Consider the following 20,869-nt stretch of genomic DNA (forward strand, 5'->3'; position numbering starts at 1 on the left):
ATTATGTGATTAGAAGGTGAGATCCCTTTACCTATCAGTTGCATTCCTTTATTCTACTATTGATCTAGACTGAATTCAGAGATTGCAATAATTCTTAGGCACTCAAAGAGGTCTGAGCTCTTTCCTCAGCTTAAAAAATCGAATCATCAAGGTAAGTTATAGAAAGATGTGACACTTAAGACAAAGGAGCAATCACATCATGGCAGACATGACAGAAATGGCAAGCTGTTATGATTTGCCTTCTACAGGATGCACAGCAAGATTCCATTTCCCAGCCTCCTTTGAAGTAAGATGTGCCCATGTGACTTGGTCTAGTCAACAGAATGTGAGCTGTCATTTGTAATAAAGATCCTCCCAGCTTGACTTTATCTGACACATTGATTTTAGGAGGCTACTGAAGATGGAAGGTTACTGGGATGCTATACTGTCACCAGGAAGAGTGTTGCCTAAGTATTCAAATCCCTTTTTCAGAGATTTGAAAATGAAATATAAGCTTATATTATGTGAAGTTTCTGAGATTTGGGGTATATCTTTTATATCAGTTCCCATACCCTTAAATAATAAAGTAAATGTTCTTGGGTTAGTAAAGCCAAATACGTAACTTCTAACCTCACTGAGCTTTTCATATATTCTGGGAAGATAAGCACGACCATCTGACAAGTTAACTAACAACTAAGGGTGTTAATGTATAAGAATGAGCCTAGTATAAGTTCTGTGGATAAATAACACTGTATGATTAACAAGTTCTTTGGAAGATGAAATATTAACTGCTTTTTGAAAAAGTGGTAGTTATTTTATAGTAAGAAAGAAGGTAAGGAAGAGTATTTGAGGATATGATACTGAGGAAGGCAACTAACAAGAAGGGATATGTGGTTCAGACCACCATAAACAGACAAGGCTGGCTAGAGCGTATAGTGTGTGCAAGACTTTAAAGAGCAGTATGGATATAAAGGTATATTAAGAGCAGACTTCAGAGATGCTTTAATACAATAGAATATTTGTAATTTATCTGTAATAAAAACACATTTTTAGATAGGATTGAAATGGTGAAGGCAACATTTTGGAAAAGGTGAGGCATGGGATAACTGATATCTAGAATATCAGTGAGAAAAATATTGAAATACTTGTCATATTGGCAAGAAGTGTTTAAACTGAGATAGTGACAATGAGAATAAAAACACAGGACACTTCTTCTTTTGGCTATGTGGAGTAACCTGTATGAAACTAAGCCTCCCACCATCAGCAACTACAAAACTTGGGGAAGAAACATGGGAATCAACTAATTCAGGCATCAGACAACAGACCGAACAAGATGGTGGTTCCTGTAAGAATAGAAACTTGTGCTCCAGGAGTGCCATGGCTCTCTGCCTGAAAATATTTCATCAACTATGGCATAGCAAGGGGAATCCAAGGAGAATAAAGGAATACAGCTAAGAGAGCAGAGGCCGAAACCAGAGAATGGAGCTGCTGATGTGGATGCAATCTGTGGAACAAAGCGTAGGAAATGAGGGAGCTATCCAGAGGAAAGACTTAACAAGTCTGTGTGGAAGTTTCTTGAAAACCATGACTTACTAACATTAATTCAAAAAGAAAGACAAAAATCTGAATAGCTATCTGTCTATAGAGAAATAAAACTCATTACCAAACCTTCCCACAAAAATAACTCCAGTTCCAGGTGATTTAATTGGTGAATTCTATCAACATTAGAAAGGCAATAATAAAAGACATATAAATTCTTTCAGAAGCTAGAGAAGGAGGAAACTAATTTAGTAAAGAGCACAATCCTGATGATAAAATATGAGAAAGGTACTATAACAAAAGAAAACTGCAAACTAATATCCATCAAGAACATGGATTTTGCCAAGATCTTCAGCCAGATATTAGCAGGAGTCCAGTAACATAAAAAAGGATAATACATAATAAACAGGTAGAATTTATCCAGGAATACTAGGTTGGTTCATTTGAAAGTTAGTAAAATTCACCAAAGTATCAGAATAAAGGGGGTAAATTTTATAGATCAATGAGAGAAGTAATGTTGATCAGTACAGTCCATTAATGGACCCACATATAGAAAGTCAATTGATTTTTGACAGAAGTGCCAGAATTTCAGTGCTAAATATCTTGTATTTTTCAGTAAATAATGTTGGAAAACCTGAATATTCATCTGGAAAAAATATAAATTTTGACTACTACCTTACAACATATGAAAAATTAATTTGAAATGGGTCATTTACTACTTTTAAAAGTGAAAGCTATAAGGCTTATGAAAGAAAACGAAAGAAAATCTTTGATCTGGTGGTAGACAAAGATTTCTTAGATTAAGAAAAAAAAGCAGCACTAACCCTCTGTGGTGTATCAAAGTTAGACTGGTAGCAGTGGATGCCCCTGAAGTTAGAAGTTGTATTATTTTTAGAAATTTTAAAATAAAAAAAAACGGATAAATTTAGTCTGCTTTTAATTATCACTATGTATTCACAATTCAAATAAATATCTGTGATAAAATATTCCTCTTGGGTGGGGAGGGGATCCTTTTTTATGGTTTAAATTCTAAATAACCACTATAAGGGTGCCTGGGTGGCTCAGTCAGTTAAGCATCCTACTTCGGCTCAGGTCATGATCTCATAGTTTATGGGTTTGAGCCCCACGTTGGGCTCTGTGATGACAGCTCAGAGCCTGGAGCCTGCTTCAGATTCTGTCTCCCTCTGTCTCTGCCCCTCCCCTGCTCATGCTCTGTCTGTCTGTCTCTCTCTCTCTCAAAAATAAATAAAAGCATTAAAAAATATAAAAAATAAATAAATAATCACTATGATTACTTTGAATTTTAATAATGCATATATAAACTTCATATTAGCTATTAATTATGTATCTTTTAGCAAACCTTATATTCTACATGCAAGTTAATTCATGCAATTCCCCGTTATCCAGTGTGCTCTCAACAGCAATTCCCAGTTATCCAGTGTGCTCTCAACTGCCCCAAATCAGCTGCACTGTTCATGTCTGGAGTAATTTTGTTCTCTTTTGGAATTGCTCAAACTTGCATTGGGGCTCAGATCATGCCCCTGTTCCCTTTGATAGTACATATGACTGTGTCTAAACAGCCTTGAAAAAAAATGATAGCAAAGTGACTGTAAGATCAATAAATAACCTGAGCTAATTCAATTCTGTCTTTTCTTATGAAATTTTGAACTTTTGTGATAAAAATTTATAACAGTGAAACAGATTTCGAATTGTATTATATTTTTGCTTTTAAGTTAATATGTTAGTTCATAAATGAGACATTTTTGAATTTGAAAAACATTTAAAATAGAACATTTCTCCCTTTAGTTGATAATTATTTGCAATAAAACTAAACAGTGAATTAAGAAAACAGAGATTATAATATTATTATTAATTTCTAAGACCAATAGGTTGATATAAGGTATTTTTCTTTTGTAGAAAACCTACATTTATATAGGTAAAAACTATTGAGGCATTAATCCTTCTGTTTTTGTACTTTATTATTCGTTTCATACCTTATTTCTAATTAATTATTTTATGGTATATATTGATACATATCAATATATGCCAATAAATGTATATTATTTATACCTAAATGTATGTATACACATACATACACACACTTTGTGGTACTATACTAAGAGAACACTAGAATAAAGAAAATGTGGTCTTTGCTTAAAAAAGAAGACTGTGTCTATAGTCTTAAAAAGACAGTCGTTCTTTTTACCTTCCCCAAGCAGACAAGTCATACCTTCTTTAAATGTGACTTCTCTTGTGGTTTACATATAAATATATTACCCTGCATTTAACCTCTTCCTTTACCCAATGGAATTTGTGTTCAGAAATTAGTTACCAGGCAAACAAACAACTAAGGCTTGGCAAAAGACATATAAACCAAGTTTTTACGAGTACAAAACAATCATGTTCAATAGAAAATGCTTTAAAATATTTGTTCTCAATTTAGCCTATCGGTAAACTTGGTATATCAGATATTGTCCACACTCACAGTCTCTTGGCACAGCTTTTTCCGACAGATGCTCAGCACCTCAGCTGTTCTGACCATTGAGTAGACCTGGAAAAGAGACAGAGCAAATATCCCAAGGTCAGCAATGTGCCAGACACAGGACCTGGTGACACTCCTATCCTTTTGGAGTGGCAACTCATGGGCATCTTCTGCTTGGCTCCTGGAAAGGTCTCCAGTGTGACTGGACTCCAGTTGTCCATGGTAGAGAACAACTCAGACAACAACTTTGAACAATACCACCTTATACTGATTCTTACCCTTCCCCCATTCTTAGCACTTCAGTCTTATTCCTCTTATCACCTCCCCAAATAAATTACCTTCATGCAAGCTCTTGGTTCATGTTCTACTTGTTTGGTAGACCCAGGCTAAGTCATTTAGCTAAAAAAAAAAAAAAATAGCAATTTTTTTTTCTTGTTTTAGAGACTCTGAACCAAGCTGTTCTCTATACTTCTATTTTTGTCTTATATCACAGAGACCATTTCCTTTATGTCTCCTGCTCACCAAACACTAACAATACAAATATATGTTTGCCTGTGTTTATGTGTGTCTACACACATGTCATGAAAAAATTACATTTGTTATCCTGGTATTGAAGATCATCTATATTCAGGTCCCATTTACCTGTGCAATTCCATTGGCCATTTTACCCTGATACAAAGAGTTAATTAAATTCGAACTTTTTTCTTTACTTTCCTCCCTCAAATCTAAATTTGTTTTGCTTCTAAATATTTCTATTTCAATGTCTTCATTTTATCCAGTCGTATCTGTTTCTCACCACTTAACTGTATACAAAGCTTTAATATTTATTAGATATTGCATTGTATTATTTCCAGAATAAGCAAATGTCTTTACAAATAAGTAAGAATTTACTTACAAAGGCAAAGAAGGAGGAGAGAAGTCAAAGCCATTCTAGACAGAAGAATCTGCTTATGCGCGTGCGCACACACACATACACACACAAGAAAGAAATATTTAAGAATATATTGATGTGTAAGAATCTGCTTAAACAAAGAAAGAAAAGAAAGAAAAATGTGTGTTCAGTGAATTTCATTTTTAATAAAATGTTCAGGAATAAAAGTCCAAGAGAGTCTTGGGCTAATCAATTTTAAGATCTTTTACTGTGACCCACACTAAAGAATGCATTTTATTTTGCCATCCATTATGAGGACAAACATATAATTTCTCATCTAACCTGGGACATTGTTGAATGTGAATGAGACCACTAGAGAAATGAGGCTGGGGGCACAGACATAAATGAGGCTTATCCTAGGCAAACCAGAATGCATACTTCCTCTAAAAACCAGTATGTGCTCAAGTGTCATCAGCTTTACAGTGAGTGATGCACACTGAAATTTCTCTTCTCTTCTAACCCACATTTTTTAAAGTGATATTGTGGCCGATTTTATTGATGTCATACTCACTAAGGATTAAAAAGCAATGGCTTAGAGGGAAACAGAGATATACTTGAAGGTCCCTACATTTATTCCCCGCCAAGGACTGTAGATGCAGGTGAGGGGGAACCTTTGAAAGAATGTGAACACTGGAATGACCTGACTCTATTTATATCTTACAAACGCTGTTCTTAGAGGATGCAGGCTTTGAAGTTGACAAAACCAGGGGTTAAACTGGAGCAGTCTTTTCCCTTAATTCCCACTCTATTTAGGTAATTAAGCAGATCACTTGTGGAAGAATATTTATTCTGCTCAGTCTGGACAAATTAGAATTTTCGATAAGTAAACATGTAAATATATATATGAAAAAATATACTAAATTCATTGTAGTTTAAATGGATCAAATATTTCTCCCCCGCAGTCCATTTTCTTCTCTCGGTGTTAAATGAAACAGCATATATCTTGGTCTCTTCAGATTGTTTCAAGGTATAACATTTCAGAGCTAATATATTCTACTTTCTTCAGCTTCCAAATTCAGTTTAGGTTTTGGTGTATAAAGTTTCCATTTCATCCTATGTAAACCAGAATTAGAGACTAAGCAACAAGAGAATTCATATTTTTTGAAACTGTGTTTCACTTGTTCCCAGGGAAAATGATAAAGCTTGATTTAAAGACTTTAAACTTTATTTGGACAAACAGGACAATTGCAGCTAAAGTGCAAGACGGTGTATAATAATGTACCCAATTATGTGATTTGTTTCATGATTTGCATAAAGGAATCAGAGAAAAAGACAAGTGTGAGCTCAGGTATTCTAGGAAATCTTTGTGATTCTGACATTACTTGGATGTACACCTTCAGAGTAAGATGTGAAGGTAATCATTGCTGGTAAATATTCAGGAACATGCTTGATCAACATTGATTCAACAGGATTATCCATGTCTTAATTCATTACAGAAACTCTAACAAGCAATAGATCTTATTTTTTCACACAGTTTTATTTCCTATAGCAGCTTTTTGACTCATGATATATTGACGCTGTGTAGCTGTATTTAGGCTAGTAATTATAACCAATAATTTTATAAAACACTATTTATGAACAATAAAAAGCAAACAGTCACGGTTAGAGCCTAAATAGCAATCAACAATTGGCTGAAAAATAAATGTTAAATTTCGATCATGTGGAGAAAAATTTAGCCAGAATTTTTCTGAGCTGGATTCTGGGGACAGTGTTCATTAGAATTCATTACATCACCAATACTTGTTTCCATGGGTTTTAATATGATTTTAAATAATAATTAACCTATTTATCTGAATATGTTTTCAAAAGACTGGAAGCTAGTTACAAGAGCAACCGATAGGGGTGCCTGGGTGGCTCAGTGGGTTAAGTGTCTGACTTTGGCAGAGGTCATGACCTCAGGGTTCCTGTGTTTGAGCCCCACATCAGGCTCTGTGCTGACAGCTGAGAACCTGAAGCCTGCTTTGGATTCTGTGTCTCCCTTTATCTCTGACCCTCCCCTGCTCGTGCTCTCTGTCTCTCTCAAAAATAAACAGCCATATATATATATATATATATATATATATATATACACACACATATTTATAAGTACATACATACATATATACAAATATATATATATATTTAAAGAGCATATGTATACATACATACATATATACATATATATATATATATAGAGAGAGAGAGAGAGAGCACCCAATATGTCATAATTTAGAGCTAAAAGTGAAATGTTATATTTATAGTGGTTGTAGCCCCAAATGGCTATAATGGAAGTAAAAAATGTCATATTTAATTAAACTGGGAAATATTACTAGCCTTAAAGCTATAAGGTAGGAAGACAGAAGATGGACAAAAAGGGAGAATATGATCCCTTAATAAAACTGCAGAGGAAAACAATAAGTAACATTTATGGGCATAAAAATTTAATCTTACTATTACAGGAACTCCATACACAATGCCCAAAATTAATGTATCAAAAAGCAACAGAAACTTCTGGTTACACATGTTAGGAGTTTGGAAGTGGCTACTCTATCAGAACAAAGAAAAAAACTGACCAGACTGAAAAATCAACAACTCTCCTTGGATCTTTAAGACAGAAGAGGGCATAGGAGAAAATACCACCCCCAAGATTGGAAAGACATCACAGGCAAAGACAGGGAGCAACAGCTTACCAGATCAGAGACTTGTTATTAAATATGTACTTATTTTGAGAGAGAGAGAGAGAGAGAGAGAGCATGCATGAGCGGGGGAGGGGCAGAAAGAGAGAATCCTAATTAGGGTCCCACTGCCAGCTCAGAGCCCGACCTGGAATTCAGTCTCACAAACCAGGATATCATGACCTGAGCCAAAATCTACAGTCTGATGCTTAACCTACTTTGCCACCCAGGTGCTCCCAGAGCAGAGACTTAAGAGTAGAAACCTCTGTGAGAACCAGTGTGGGAGTGGGAAAACAGTAATTAAAGAATTTCTGGAGGCTCAGGGCAGACAACTCAGAGTTAATAACTCCAGAAAGACCCAGTCACATGCGGGCCCTCACAATATTGTGAGATTTACCTCCAGGAGCTCAAACAAGTTCCTACAGTAAATATCAGAGAACCCCCCCCCCCCCCCGCACCGTGCTTGCAGCAGGAGGAAGATAAAGGGAACCATTTTGAAATACACCAGAATACTCTGTTCTTAACCAGGACTGCCCACAAGGGAAACCAGAGCCTAACATGCTGGCATATTATCAGGGCTTAACCTGGTAGAGGGAAACACTAACTGGAACCAGCTCTAGCCTTCCACTTGAGAAAAGAGCCTACCCAACTCCAGCCCTTTCTAGCCATCTTGTTCCAACTAAACTGTGAGGGGAAAAAAAACAAACAAACAAAAAACAGAAAATCTTACTAAGTTCACAGTTCAAGGCATAGGCTCAGGAGAAGACAGAGATCTTATCATAGGACTATAGAATACAACCTTTTCCCCAAACACTTCACCATCACATTACCAAAGGACTATTAATAGCAGTTACTTTTACCCAGTACATCATGTTTAGCTATCAAGAAAAAATTACAAGGCACACAAAAACAGAAAGAGAGAGAGAGAGAGAGAGAGAGAGAGAGAGAGAGAGAGAGAGAAAGAAAGAAGAAAAGAAAGAAAGAAACCACAATTTAAAAAGACAAAGCAAGTTTCAGTACCAGACATGGAGGGGATACTGGAATTATCAGACTGGCAATTTAAAACAGCTACAATTCATATGCTAAGGGTACTACTGTATAAAGTAGAGGCATGCACAGATGGTCGATGTAAGCAGAGACACGGAACTCTTAAGAAATAACCAAAAAGAAGTGCTAAAGAAGTCTGTAACAGAAAGAATACTTTTGCTGGGCTCATTAGTCGACTAGACAGAGTTGAGGAAAGCATCTCTGAGCTGGAGAATATAACAATAGAATCCTTGAAAACTGAAAAGCTAAAAGAACAAAGACTAAAAAAAGGAAAAACAAAATCCCAGAATATTCAAGGACTGTGGGACAATTACAAAAGGTGTAATATACATATAATGGAGTCATCAAAAGGAGAAGAAAGAGAGAAAGAAACAGAAGAAATATGTGAAACAATAATGACTGAGAATTTTCCCAAATTATGTCAGATACCAAACCACAGATGTAGAAAGTTCAGAGAACATAAAGCAGTATAAATGTCAAAAAGAAATACACCATGAAATATCATCTTCAAACTACAGAAAGTCAAAGATAAGGAAAAAACTCTAGAAGAAATCAGAGGAAAAACATCTTACCTATAGCAGAACAAAGATAAGAATTACAAGCAACTTATCCTCAGAAACTTTGCAGGCAAGAAGAGAGTGGAGAGAAATATTTAGTGTTGAGAGAAAAGAAACCCACCAATGTAGGATTCTGTACCCTGCAAAATTATCCTTCAAAAGTGATAAAAGAATAACTTCTCAGATAAACAAAAATTGAGAGAATTTGTTGCCAGTTGCCCTCCTTTGTAAGAAATGTTTAAAGAAGTTCTTTATAGAAAAGGAAAAATATTATAGGGCAGTCACTCAGATCTATCTAAAGAAAAGAAAAGCATAAAAAAAGGAATAAGTGAAGACAAAATTAAAAACTTTTATTTTTCTTAATATTAATTGGTCTAACAGATAACAGTTTGTTCAATGTAACAATACGAAAAATGTATTCTATCACATATATTTATGTATGTATCATGTTTTATGCTTATGTGTTTATACAAGCTTATATATAAGTGAAATGAATGACATCAATGATACAAGGGATGGGAAGGAGTAATTAAAATTGTTTCATTATTATACGGTATTCAAGCTACATAGAAATGCTATACTGTTATTTAAAAGTAAGTTTGAATTATCTGTAAATGTATACTTCAAACATTAAAGCAACCAAAATTATTTTGAAGTATAATCACTTCACTAAGAAAGAAAGAAAATGGAATCATATAAAGTGCCCAATAAAGACCACAAAAGGAAGAACAGTGGAAGATAAAAATAAGAACAAAAAACAAGGCAATGAATAGAAAACAGTTACAAATGTGGTAAATATTAATTCACATATATCAATAATCACTTTGAATGTCAATGGCCCAAATGTACCAATTAAAAGACAAATTATCATAGTGGATCAAAAACAAAACTCAACTATGTGTTGTCTACAAAAACCTGCTTTAAATATAAAGACACATATAGATTAAAAGTAAATGGACACAGTAAAATATACCATGGTAACAGTAATAAAAAAAAAAAAAAGCAAGAGAAGCTGTATTAATTTCAGACTGAGAAGACCTCAAAGCAAGGAAAGTTATCAGGAATAAAAAAAGGCATTAGATAACGATAAAGAGGTTAATTCTCCAAGAAAACATAACAGTCTTTAACATGCATGTGCCTAAAAACAGAGTGCCAAACTATGTGAGCTAAAAACTAATAAAATTTCAAAGAGAGGTGGAGACTTCAACACCCATCCATCAGAAACGGACAGATTCAAAAGGCAGAAAATCAGTAGGACATAATTGGACTCAACACCACCACCAATCAACTGGACATTATTGATATCTATAGACTACTTCATGCAACAACAAAATAAAGCACATTTGTCTCAAGCTCTTATGGGACACTTACCAAAATAAACCACAATCTGAGCCATAAAACACACATTAACAAATTTAAAAGAATATATATCACCCAATGTCTGCTCTCAGACCATAGTGGGATTAAACTAGAAATCAATAAAAAAAGACAACTGGAAAATTTCAAAATGTAGAGATTAAACAATATGCTTCTAAATAACACATAGTCAAAGAAGAAATCTTAAGAAAATTTTAAAAATATTTCAATCTAATGGAAATGAAAATGCAACTTATAATTTGTGGGATGCAGTGAAACAGTGCTTAGAAGGAAATTCATAGCATTAAATGCATATATTAGAAAAGCTGAAATATTAAAATCAATTGTAATCTAAGCTTCTACCTTAGAAAACTAGGAGGAGAAGAACAAAGTAAGTCCACAGTAAGCAGAAAAAAAGCAGTAATAGAAATTAGCACAAATCAATTAAATTGAAAATAGGAAATCAATGTAGAAAGTCAATAAAATTGAAAGTTGGTTCTTTAAGATCAAATTGATGAGCCTTTAGCCACGCTAACAGGAAAAAAAGAGAGACAGAGAGAGAGAAGAAACAAATTATTAATAGAATAAATTAAAGGGTCATCACAATGTGTTCCATGAACATTAAAAGGATAATAAAGGAATATTATGAACAACTCTATGTCCACAAAATTGGTAACTAGAAGAAATGGAAAAATCCTTTCAAAAATACAATCTGTCAAAACTCACATAAGTTTTTATATATTATATATTATATTATATTATATTATATTATATTATATTATATTATTATACTATAGTATGCAAGTTTGCATGGTACAAGGTTAATAAAAAAGCCAATTCATTTCCTATATACCAGAAATGAAAGGTAAACTTTGAAAGTAAAAAACAACATCATTTACATTAACATCCAAAAACCCTGAAATAATTAGGTATATATTTAACCTAATATGTACAAAATCTATATGGGAAAAACTGCAAAACTCTGATAAAAAAAATTAAAAAGGGCTAAATAAGTAGAGAGATAGTCCATTTTCACGTATAGAACGACTCAATATTGTCAAGATGCCAATTCTTCCCAAATTAATCTATAGAGTGAATGCAATTCAAATCCAAATCTTAGAAAGTAATTTTGCGGATACTGGGGCAAGTATAAGTATATAAAAGGTACTACTATACACCTATTAAAATGGTCAAAATCCGAAACACTGACAACACCAAATGTTGGTGAGGAGGTGGAGCAACTGGAACTCTCCTTCAATGCTGGTGGGAATTCAAAATGCTACAGCTATTTTGGAATGTAATTGGTAGTTTCTTACAAGATTGAACATATTCTTACTATATGATCCAGGAACTGGGCTCCTTGGCATTTTACTCAAAGGGGTTAAAAACTTATGTCCACATAAAAACCTGCACACAGATGTCTATAGCAACTTTATTCAGAATTGTCAAAACTTGTTGGGGCGCCTGGGTGGCGCAGCCGGTTAAGTGTCCGACTTCAGCCAGGTCACGATCTCGCGGTCCGTGAGTTCGAGCCCCGCGTCAGGCTCTGGGCTGATGGCTCGGAGCCTGGAGCCTGTTTCCGATTCTGTGTCTCCCTCTCTCTCTGCCCCTCCCCCGTTCATGCTCTGTCTCTCTCTGTCCCAAAAATAAATAAAAAAAAAAAAAGAATTGTCAAAACTTGCTATAAACCAAGATGATCTTCAGTAGGTGAATGGAAAATATATTGTGGTACATCAAGACAACGGAATATTATTTAGCACTAAAGAAAAATGAGCTATGAAGCCATACAAGGACAAGGAGGAACCTAAAATGCATATTACTAGGTGAAAGAAGCCAATGTGAAAGGGCTACATATTGTATGACTCCAACTATGTAAAATCTGGAAAAGGCGAAAAACATGGGGACACGAAAAAGATCAATGATTGATAGGGGCTGGCAGTAGGGGCAGGGTGGGATGAAAAAGTGAAATACAAAGGATTTTGGGGGCAGTGAAAATACTCTGTGTGACACTCTAATGATGAGTAGAAGTCATTACACATTTTTCCAGATCCATAGAATGTACATCACTAAGTGTGAACCCTAATGTAAACTATGGATTTTGGGTGATTATGATGTGTCAATGTAGTTCACCTTTTGTAACAAATGTGAACAAATGTAGCAGAGGCTATATGGGAAATCTCTGTACCTTCCTGTCCATGTTGCCATAAATTTTAAACTGCCCTTAAAAAATAAAGTTTTAAAAGAAAGTAACAGAAATCAATCTTTTCTGTAAATACAAAGATGATAACAGAATAAAGATCCTAAAGAAAATACTCATGTCTGGGGATTGAAATGACTGGGGCTCAGAAGAATAGGGGCAACTATTTTCATTATCAGCTTTTGAGCATAATTTGACTGTTTTAAATTAAATGTACATATTACTTTGATTAAACCAAAAAGTTTTGGAAGATTATGTGAATTTAAATAGAATATAGTTATAGACATTGAAAACACTTCTCATAATTCAATAGGCTGTCATACAATGAAGAAGTTTAAAAAATCAGGTCTGATACATTTATCTCATTCATCATTCCATTATACAACTTTTTAAAAATCTTTCATAATTTGGAGACAATATTTGTAATCACAGTGAAAGACAGCATAGTTGGTCTTAGATGCACAATTCTTTCACAAGTTAGAACAAGGCAATCTTTAACTAATTTAATAATTAATGTTTAATAAACAATAGTTTATATATTTCACTTAAGGGCAATAAATTATTTTGAGATAGGTTTCGTTAACTTTAAAAAAATAAATATGCATTTTTACAAATCAAATATTTAACCAGGGTTTTACTACAGAGAGGAGGTAACCTTTCTGGCTAGATATACTTTGGATTTGGTCAGGTTAAACTTAATACATAGAAAACACAATAATCTAGAGAATGTTCTGCTTTATACATTTTTTAAAAATTAGGATCCATGAATGACTAGTTAACAAAAATTTTGTATTAAAGGAAATTCTGATATAAATGGAATTATTTTATTATAAGCATCTAGAGAACAATGAAAACACAGCAAAATTGTACATCCTAGCTAAAGGTGAGTGTGTGCATCTTATTTGGCAGACTTCAGCTGACAAAAACTCCTAATTCTATTAAATTATATTGGTTCATGTCCATAGAGGAAAGGTTTATGGGAAATAAGAAAGATTATAGAGAAAACTATTAGTATTTTCTGATAGCATGTAACACCGCTACAGGGTAAAGGATAATGCCTGGATTCTTCTCCTTTCCTGGCAAAAAGGCTCTGCCTCAGAATATTCATCAGCAGTAGGAACAAAGCTTACTTTGTGAAACAAATAAATGCAGTCTATTTTTGTTTGTTTGTTTGTTTGTTTGTTTGTTTTACTTCAGTGGATTCCTCACCACAGAAGACTCCTTCCTACTACTTCAACATAACAAATTTCTGATTATGAACAGTAAGAAGTACTAGCCTTTTACGCCCTTAGATTGAGGAACATTCTTATGGTTAGCTGTAATGTTGGTTTATACTGAATTTTATTTTTTCCTATGCAAATTAAGTTCCCAGATTTTGCTTTAAGTCCAAATCAGATGAACTGAGCCTAGTTGTATCTAATACATCTAGCTAACTCTAATTAAATATTACCTAAGGACTTACTGTATAACGGTAAATTAGTTTTGTAATATCTAGCAATCACTCTTTTACTATTCTTTCTCTAAAAATAGTATAGAAAACATTTTTCTGTTGCTGGATATATCATTTATTTACAGAAGGCTTTCACTGGGGATTTTATAAATGGGGCGGGGGGGGCAAAAAAAGCATAAATTAGGAGTTAATTCCTATATTTCTACTGTGAAGCCTAAAGTTAATTTCCCTGTATCATAAATACCACACTGGTTTTGAGGCTGTAAATAATTCTGTGATCACTCCTCACATACTTTCCTCTCGGATATATATATTTTTTCTACTTCATATCCTTTGCTCAGATTAGCTCTTTCCTTTGAATTTTATTATAATAGACACATTGGGGTTGGCTCGTGCTTGTTCTATCCTTTCTTGTTAAGAACCTTGTCATCCTGGTCCAATGGCTTTGTATACGATTCAAATGTTTCCTTTCACAGAAGCAACTTTTAACCTGCAATGCAAAACATCATCATAATGGGAGGGATGAGAACAAATGACAGCAAGATACTGCTGTCCCCTGAACTGTGGTCTTACTGACCTATTTACCAATTACAGCTATCTCATTTTAACATTATATATTATGGGTACACATAAAGAACAGTAGATAACTCTTACACAAGTAGAATCCATTCTAGTATGAGGGGAAGGTGACTCTATTTCTTATAAAATTTACTAACAGGTAAGCATTCAGAACACAAATATAAGATTGAAGATCTGAATTAATCCGTAACTGTTTCAGCAGTATTATGGTAGATTTGATGGACTAGTTAGCATTTCAGTAGGCATTAATAAAACTATTAATATTCTATGTATACTAGGGTGATGCTGTGAAATGAAGAATGCTTTTACTTTTCTTCTCAGTGGTTAACTGAATAGGATTCCAGAGGTATCACAAATATTTCAGAGCAATGTTACAGGAGTCATTTCCTACCGGCAGGTTCCATTTTAGCAATGTGAGTGGTAAGGAAACCATGTCAATCTACAGTGTCACATCTTTGCCATTTCAAATAAGGCAAGTGCAAATAATTGTGTGTGTGTGTGTGTGTGTGTGTGTGTGTATTTGTCAAAATGGATTAAATGCTCTTTACACAATTAAGCTCAGTGAAGTCATCGGATGATACGAATCAGGATTAAAACCAAACCCCATAATTCTCAAAGTTTAAAGTTATATTGATAGGAACCAATTTTAATTATCTTTCCTTAGAAAGCGTCAATAATATCCTAAATGAGCTCAGAATTGTTTACACTGTAAAGATATTTTGACTCATAGAGTCATTTTTTAAAATTCTTCTCAGAGGCCTAGAATTGAAGGAAATAACTTGTGGAATATATATTAGAAATAGATAGTGTGGCTCAATAAGAGAAATGTGGACAATTCATTTTTGTTATGAATATATAAAAATATTCCAGAAGTAAAAGTTAGCTTTATGAACTTATTAACTAAACTATTAATAATTCTCAGGCAAGAAAAACATCTACCATCAAGAAAAAATATACCTTTCATTTTTGCCTAGAAAGGTTAGTAGTCATTGAAAAAGTAGGTCAGTGAAATAACTGGATTACTGAAAATAATCAGAACTGACAAGTCGACTACCAGAAGTCTATAGGCTATAGATTTTTGGTTTGAGTGTTTTTATAAAGATGGCATTTCTTGGGAAATAGATGAAAATTAATAAGATTATGCTAATTTACAGCATAAATTAAAATGCTTTATAAGACTAATACCATTGAAGACTTTTACTGGGCACTGTTAAAAAGTTAAGTAAATTTAATCATTCTAATTATGGATTCAGTTTGTACTTCTCAAAATCAGTAACTTTCCAAGCCAGTTACCTTAATGCAAGTATACTTTGGATGAGATATTTTATAACACATAAACTCAAAATGATCACAAAATTTCAAATACTATGGCATATTCTGAAGTTCACGCAAGAAGACAAGGGTAATCTAAGGAAGTGTAAACACAATGTTTTGTTTTTAGAATAGGTCTATATAGTTTTAATACTCCTGTGTAATTATACTTTACAAGTTTAGCATATTTAAAAATGTATTTGAAGGCTAGAACTTTAGAGAAGAGTAATAATGGATTTACTTATGCAGGTCAAGTTTTAAATTTTGTATTATTCGGAAATGGCTTCTTATGTTACTTGATGTGTCATTACATTCTCTGGATTTCAAATTGATGGTAAATGTCTTTGCCCCCAATTGAAGATCCCATGTCAAATATGCTGTCTGCAAGAAAATGCATCACTCTAAAGTGTATTTTAAATCTATTAATAAAGGCACTTTCCACCCTGGTAATTTGCATAGAACACAGTGAAGCAAAAAAGCATGCAATGCCTTCCAGCTAGATGCTAATAAGGCCACAGGGAAAAAAAAAAGTTATTTCAAATATATTCTGCATAATACCCATGTCTGTCTCTAAAATAGGCTGAAGATTCCTCTATTGCTTATACTGCAAAACTTTAGAACACTTTCAAATAAAATAATCTTTACCACTTTTCTGAAGGAAATTATTACATGGTGCTCTTAACTGATCTATTTTTAGGAGCCAAAAGCAGCAGGGTATGTCAGAAAGGGCTGCTTCATGAATTATGTATCTGTCCTTCTTCCACTTGGCTACATTCCCTTTATTTTATGAATCCTTGAAATCCTGAAAATGGTAAGATTTAGGTTGAAATTTTCAAAATTTCCTAGCCACGTGCTTAGTTGTCTAGCCACATCTTTCTGCTGGTCACTCGCTCCTAAGAGAGACATTCCAGACCTTTTCTTCAGTAAGTATACTAAATAGATTCATTTTCTTAAGTGAAGGCTGTAGATCAGTTGAATTGCTTTTGTTCACATCATAAAGTTATTAATTACCATGTTATCATTTTCACTTTCCTAAAGTTGTACTTACAGTTTCATTCAAATTGTATGAGATTCTCAAGGCTTGCGCTGTATTACATAACTGATATTTTGTGGTTGGCTTACTGCTTTACCAGAAAATGACAACAAATTGTTGAAACTGAGTAAAAATGGAGAGTAAACTGGTTGTACAAATCCTACAACTCCTATTAGTAAAATTTTCTAGCTGCAAAATTATAAACCCACATGCACAAAATTCTTCTATAAAACTTTGATTAAAAAAATAATTCTGCTAAAATCTGTGACTAATACTCTAGAAATAAAAGTCTTTTTTCCCGACCCCAAGCTGAATATTGAACATAAAAATATTGATTTGCTCTTCACTCTCCCAAGAACATTGACTCAGATGTGAATAGGAGGAACCGTCTTACTGAAAGAACCTCTCCCTGTGCCCCCTGCATCCTTTTGTCTTTATCTAATTCCATCATCTCAGACACCAAAGACTCCCTTTCACAGAGGTTTGCAGTTGCTTGTCATGCGTGACCTTCTGTATTTTACCTTCTCCTTTCTTTGGCCCTGGAAGAGCTGAAAAGGAAAAAAAAAAAGTAATAGTTTTCCTGCCTTTCCCAAAGTCTGTTCATGCTCAGTGCTCTCACTGGAGCAGGTCAAAGAAGGTGAAACTCCTTTTCCATAGACTGTTTTTTTAACCTTAGAAGTTCACATTGTGCTTAAATAGTATATCAAATGTAATTTTAGCTTTTTAGCCATAAGTTCAGGCAACAACAAAACAAAATTTAAAGAAGCTAGTTCAGATTTATTATGAACCATTTTAAATGAAAGTGTTATAAAGTTAATGTGGTTGTAAGACTTTTTACAATCACCTTTTTAAAGACTGAGGATTATTTTCATTGACAATTTATTAGAAATATAATATTAGCTAAAATAAAAGTGTACTCTTTAAAACACATTTTTTTCTTGCAGAATGATTTTTCTCTTGTCAAAGCCATTTAATTTGCAACAAGTAATTCTCAAATTTCCAATAAATTTTCTGAAAATGTTTCCAAGAAAAGTAAAATTGGTACTTTTTTTTCTATGCAAAATGTTAAAATTTTAGTAATTTCTGGTGATGTTAAAACATAGAAATAATACATCAAAACAAGTATTAAAATGAGCAGAAGTCAGTGATGTGAAAGGATAAGCCAGAGTGGGTAAAAAGGAAATTTACAAATTATGCACTTCTGTAATTTCAAACTTGTTGAAGAAAAGGAAGTTATCACTTGTTCACATTTACTTTATCTGTTAACTAATCTTTTGTGCTTTTAGAATTTCTTCAGTATTTCTGTATTCTAAGTCCACATATAGTTCCTTGTGAATATCCATTTTTTAAAGTTAAAACAAAACTTCAAACTAGGATGAACCATTTTTCAGATATTATAAGTAAATGATTTGTCATGAGCGCTTAACTGATGGTTTTAGAAACTTTTCATCTTCTTTCATTTCTCAGAAAAAAAAAAAGTGTGATCTGTACAAGACAGAAGTGTCCCTTTTGGTCCCAACCAATCTCTTATCCTTAGAGTGGTTACCTTTAATGCATATAGTAAGGTATCTGTTATGAGACATTTACATATTATTTATGAACCCCAAACCAGTTACTAACCTGATGTCCAATGATTCATGTCACACAACCTATATTCCAACAATGCTTAACTATTCTAGAAGAAAGAACATTAAAGTTTTCCAAATCAACCTAATATCAACATAAGTATTCATATCTATTGATAAATATACTCTTCAAATTATTAAGTTGGGTCGGGGCACCTGGGTGTTTCAGTCAGCTGAGCGTCTGACTTCGGCTCAGGTCATGATCTCGGAGTTTGTGGGTTCGAGGCCTGCATTGGGCTCTGTGCTGACAGCTCAGAGACTGGAGCCTGCTTCGGATTCTGTGTCTCCCTCTCTCTCTCTGCGCCTCCCCCCCCCCCCATCACACTCTGTCTCTCTCTATCCTTCAGCAATAAACACTAAAAAAATGTTTTTTAATTATTAAGTTGGAATTATTTTCAAACTGATTTGTAAATTATATATTATGCATTGCCTAAGGGACTCATACTTCTAAAACAATAAAGTACCTGTGGTTTATTAGATTACAAGAATTCATTATGTACTGATAGTATGTACCTCCTTCTCTACCTTAATTTTTGCTAAATTAAAATGAACCAAAGAAAGAAAGCAGAGATTTGTAAAAATGTTTTATAAAGAAAAAAAAAAAAAAAAAACACTGCAGCACATTAAAAGGATTAGTCACCATGATCAAGTGGGATTTATCCTTGGGATACAAGGATTCCTCAACATATGCAAAATGATCAATCTGATAATCATATTAAGGCAGAAAAAAAATAATATGATTATTTCAATGTATGCAAAAGAAGCCATTTGACAAAACAACATCCACTTACGATTTTAAAAAAGTCTTAAAAAATTAGATATAGAAGAAATGAACCTCAACTTAATAAAGGCCACAAATGACGAGCTCATACCTAACGTCATGCTTAATGGTGAAAGCTTTTCCTCTAAGATCAGGAACAAGACAAGAGTGCCCACTTTCACCGCTCCTATTTAACATAGTGCTGGGAGTCTGAGCCAGAGCAGTCAGGCAGGAAAAAGAAATAAAAGATATCTGGATTGGAAAGGAAGAAGTAAAATTGTCTCTCTTTGCAGATGACATGGTATTACATATAATAAATCCTAACAACTCCACCAAAATTTTTAGATCTAATCAATGTATTCAGTCAAGTTGCAGGATAGAAAATTAACATAAAACATCAATAAAATTTCTATACACTAACAAGTTATCTGTAAAAGAAATAAGAAATGATACCATTTACAATAACATCAAAAACAATAAAAACTTAGGAATTAATTTAACTAAGAAGGTGAAAGATCTCTACACTAAAAAACACAAAACACTGGTGAAAATAATCAAAAAAGACACAGATAAATGGAAAGAATCTTGTGTTCATGAACTGAAAGACTTAATACTGTTAAAATGTCCCTGGCTACCCAAAGCCATCTATAAATCAAGGCAATTCTTATCATGATTCCAATGGCATTTTTTACAGAAGCAGAAAAAAAAATCATAAAATTTATATGAAACCACAGAAGACTCCAAATAGCCAAAGAAATCCTGAGAACGAAGAACAAAGTGGGAGAAATCACAATTCTTGATTTCAAGCTGTATTATAAATCTACAGTACTCAAAACAGCATGTTACTGGCATAACAATAGACATATAGACCTTTGGAATAGAACTGAGATCCCAGAAATAATTCCATGTATATATAGTCAATTAATATTTGACAAGAGAGCTAATATTTCTCCAATGGAGAAAAGGAGAAAAGACAGTCTCTTCAATAAATGGTGCTGGGAAAATTGGATATTCATATGCAGAAGAATGAACCTAGACCTCTATCTTACACCACTTACAAAAATTAATGTAAAATGGATTAAAGACATACATGTAAGACGAGAATTCAAAAAATTCCTAGAAGGACACAACAGGAAAAAAAGCTCTTTGACATGCGTCTTGGCAAAGATTCTTTGGATAAGACATCTAAAGCAAAAGTAACAAAAGCAAAAATAAAAAAAGTGGGACCAGTTCAAACTGCAAAGGTTCTGCACAGCAAAAGAAACAATCAACTAAGTGAAAAGACAACCCATGGGATAGAAAAAAAGTTGTAAATCATGTATCTGATAAGGGCTTAACATCCAAAAATATGTAAGGAACATATACAGCT

The 20,869-nt window shown here is 33.6% G+C and overlaps 1 long non-coding RNA gene across 2 annotated transcripts in view; it reads right to left on the reverse strand.

Annotated features, from left to right (window-relative positions):
• Nucleotides 1-20,869, reverse strand: part of LOC125925374 (uncharacterized) — a 309,362-nt gene that overhangs the window by 115,964 nt on the left and 172,529 nt on the right. For both annotated transcript variants that reach the window (XR_007458813.1, XR_007458812.1), the window contains exon 4: nt 4,004-4,069. This is a non-coding gene — a long non-coding RNA (uncharacterized LOC125925374). The remainder of the gene's footprint in view (nt 1-4,003; nt 4,070-20,869) is intronic.

This window comes from Panthera uncia, chromosome F1 (genome assembly GCF_023721935.1).
Source record: "Panthera uncia isolate 11264 chromosome F1, Puncia_PCG_1.0, whole genome shotgun sequence".
Taxonomy (NCBI): Eukaryota; Metazoa; Chordata; class Mammalia; order Carnivora; family Felidae; genus Panthera; species Panthera uncia.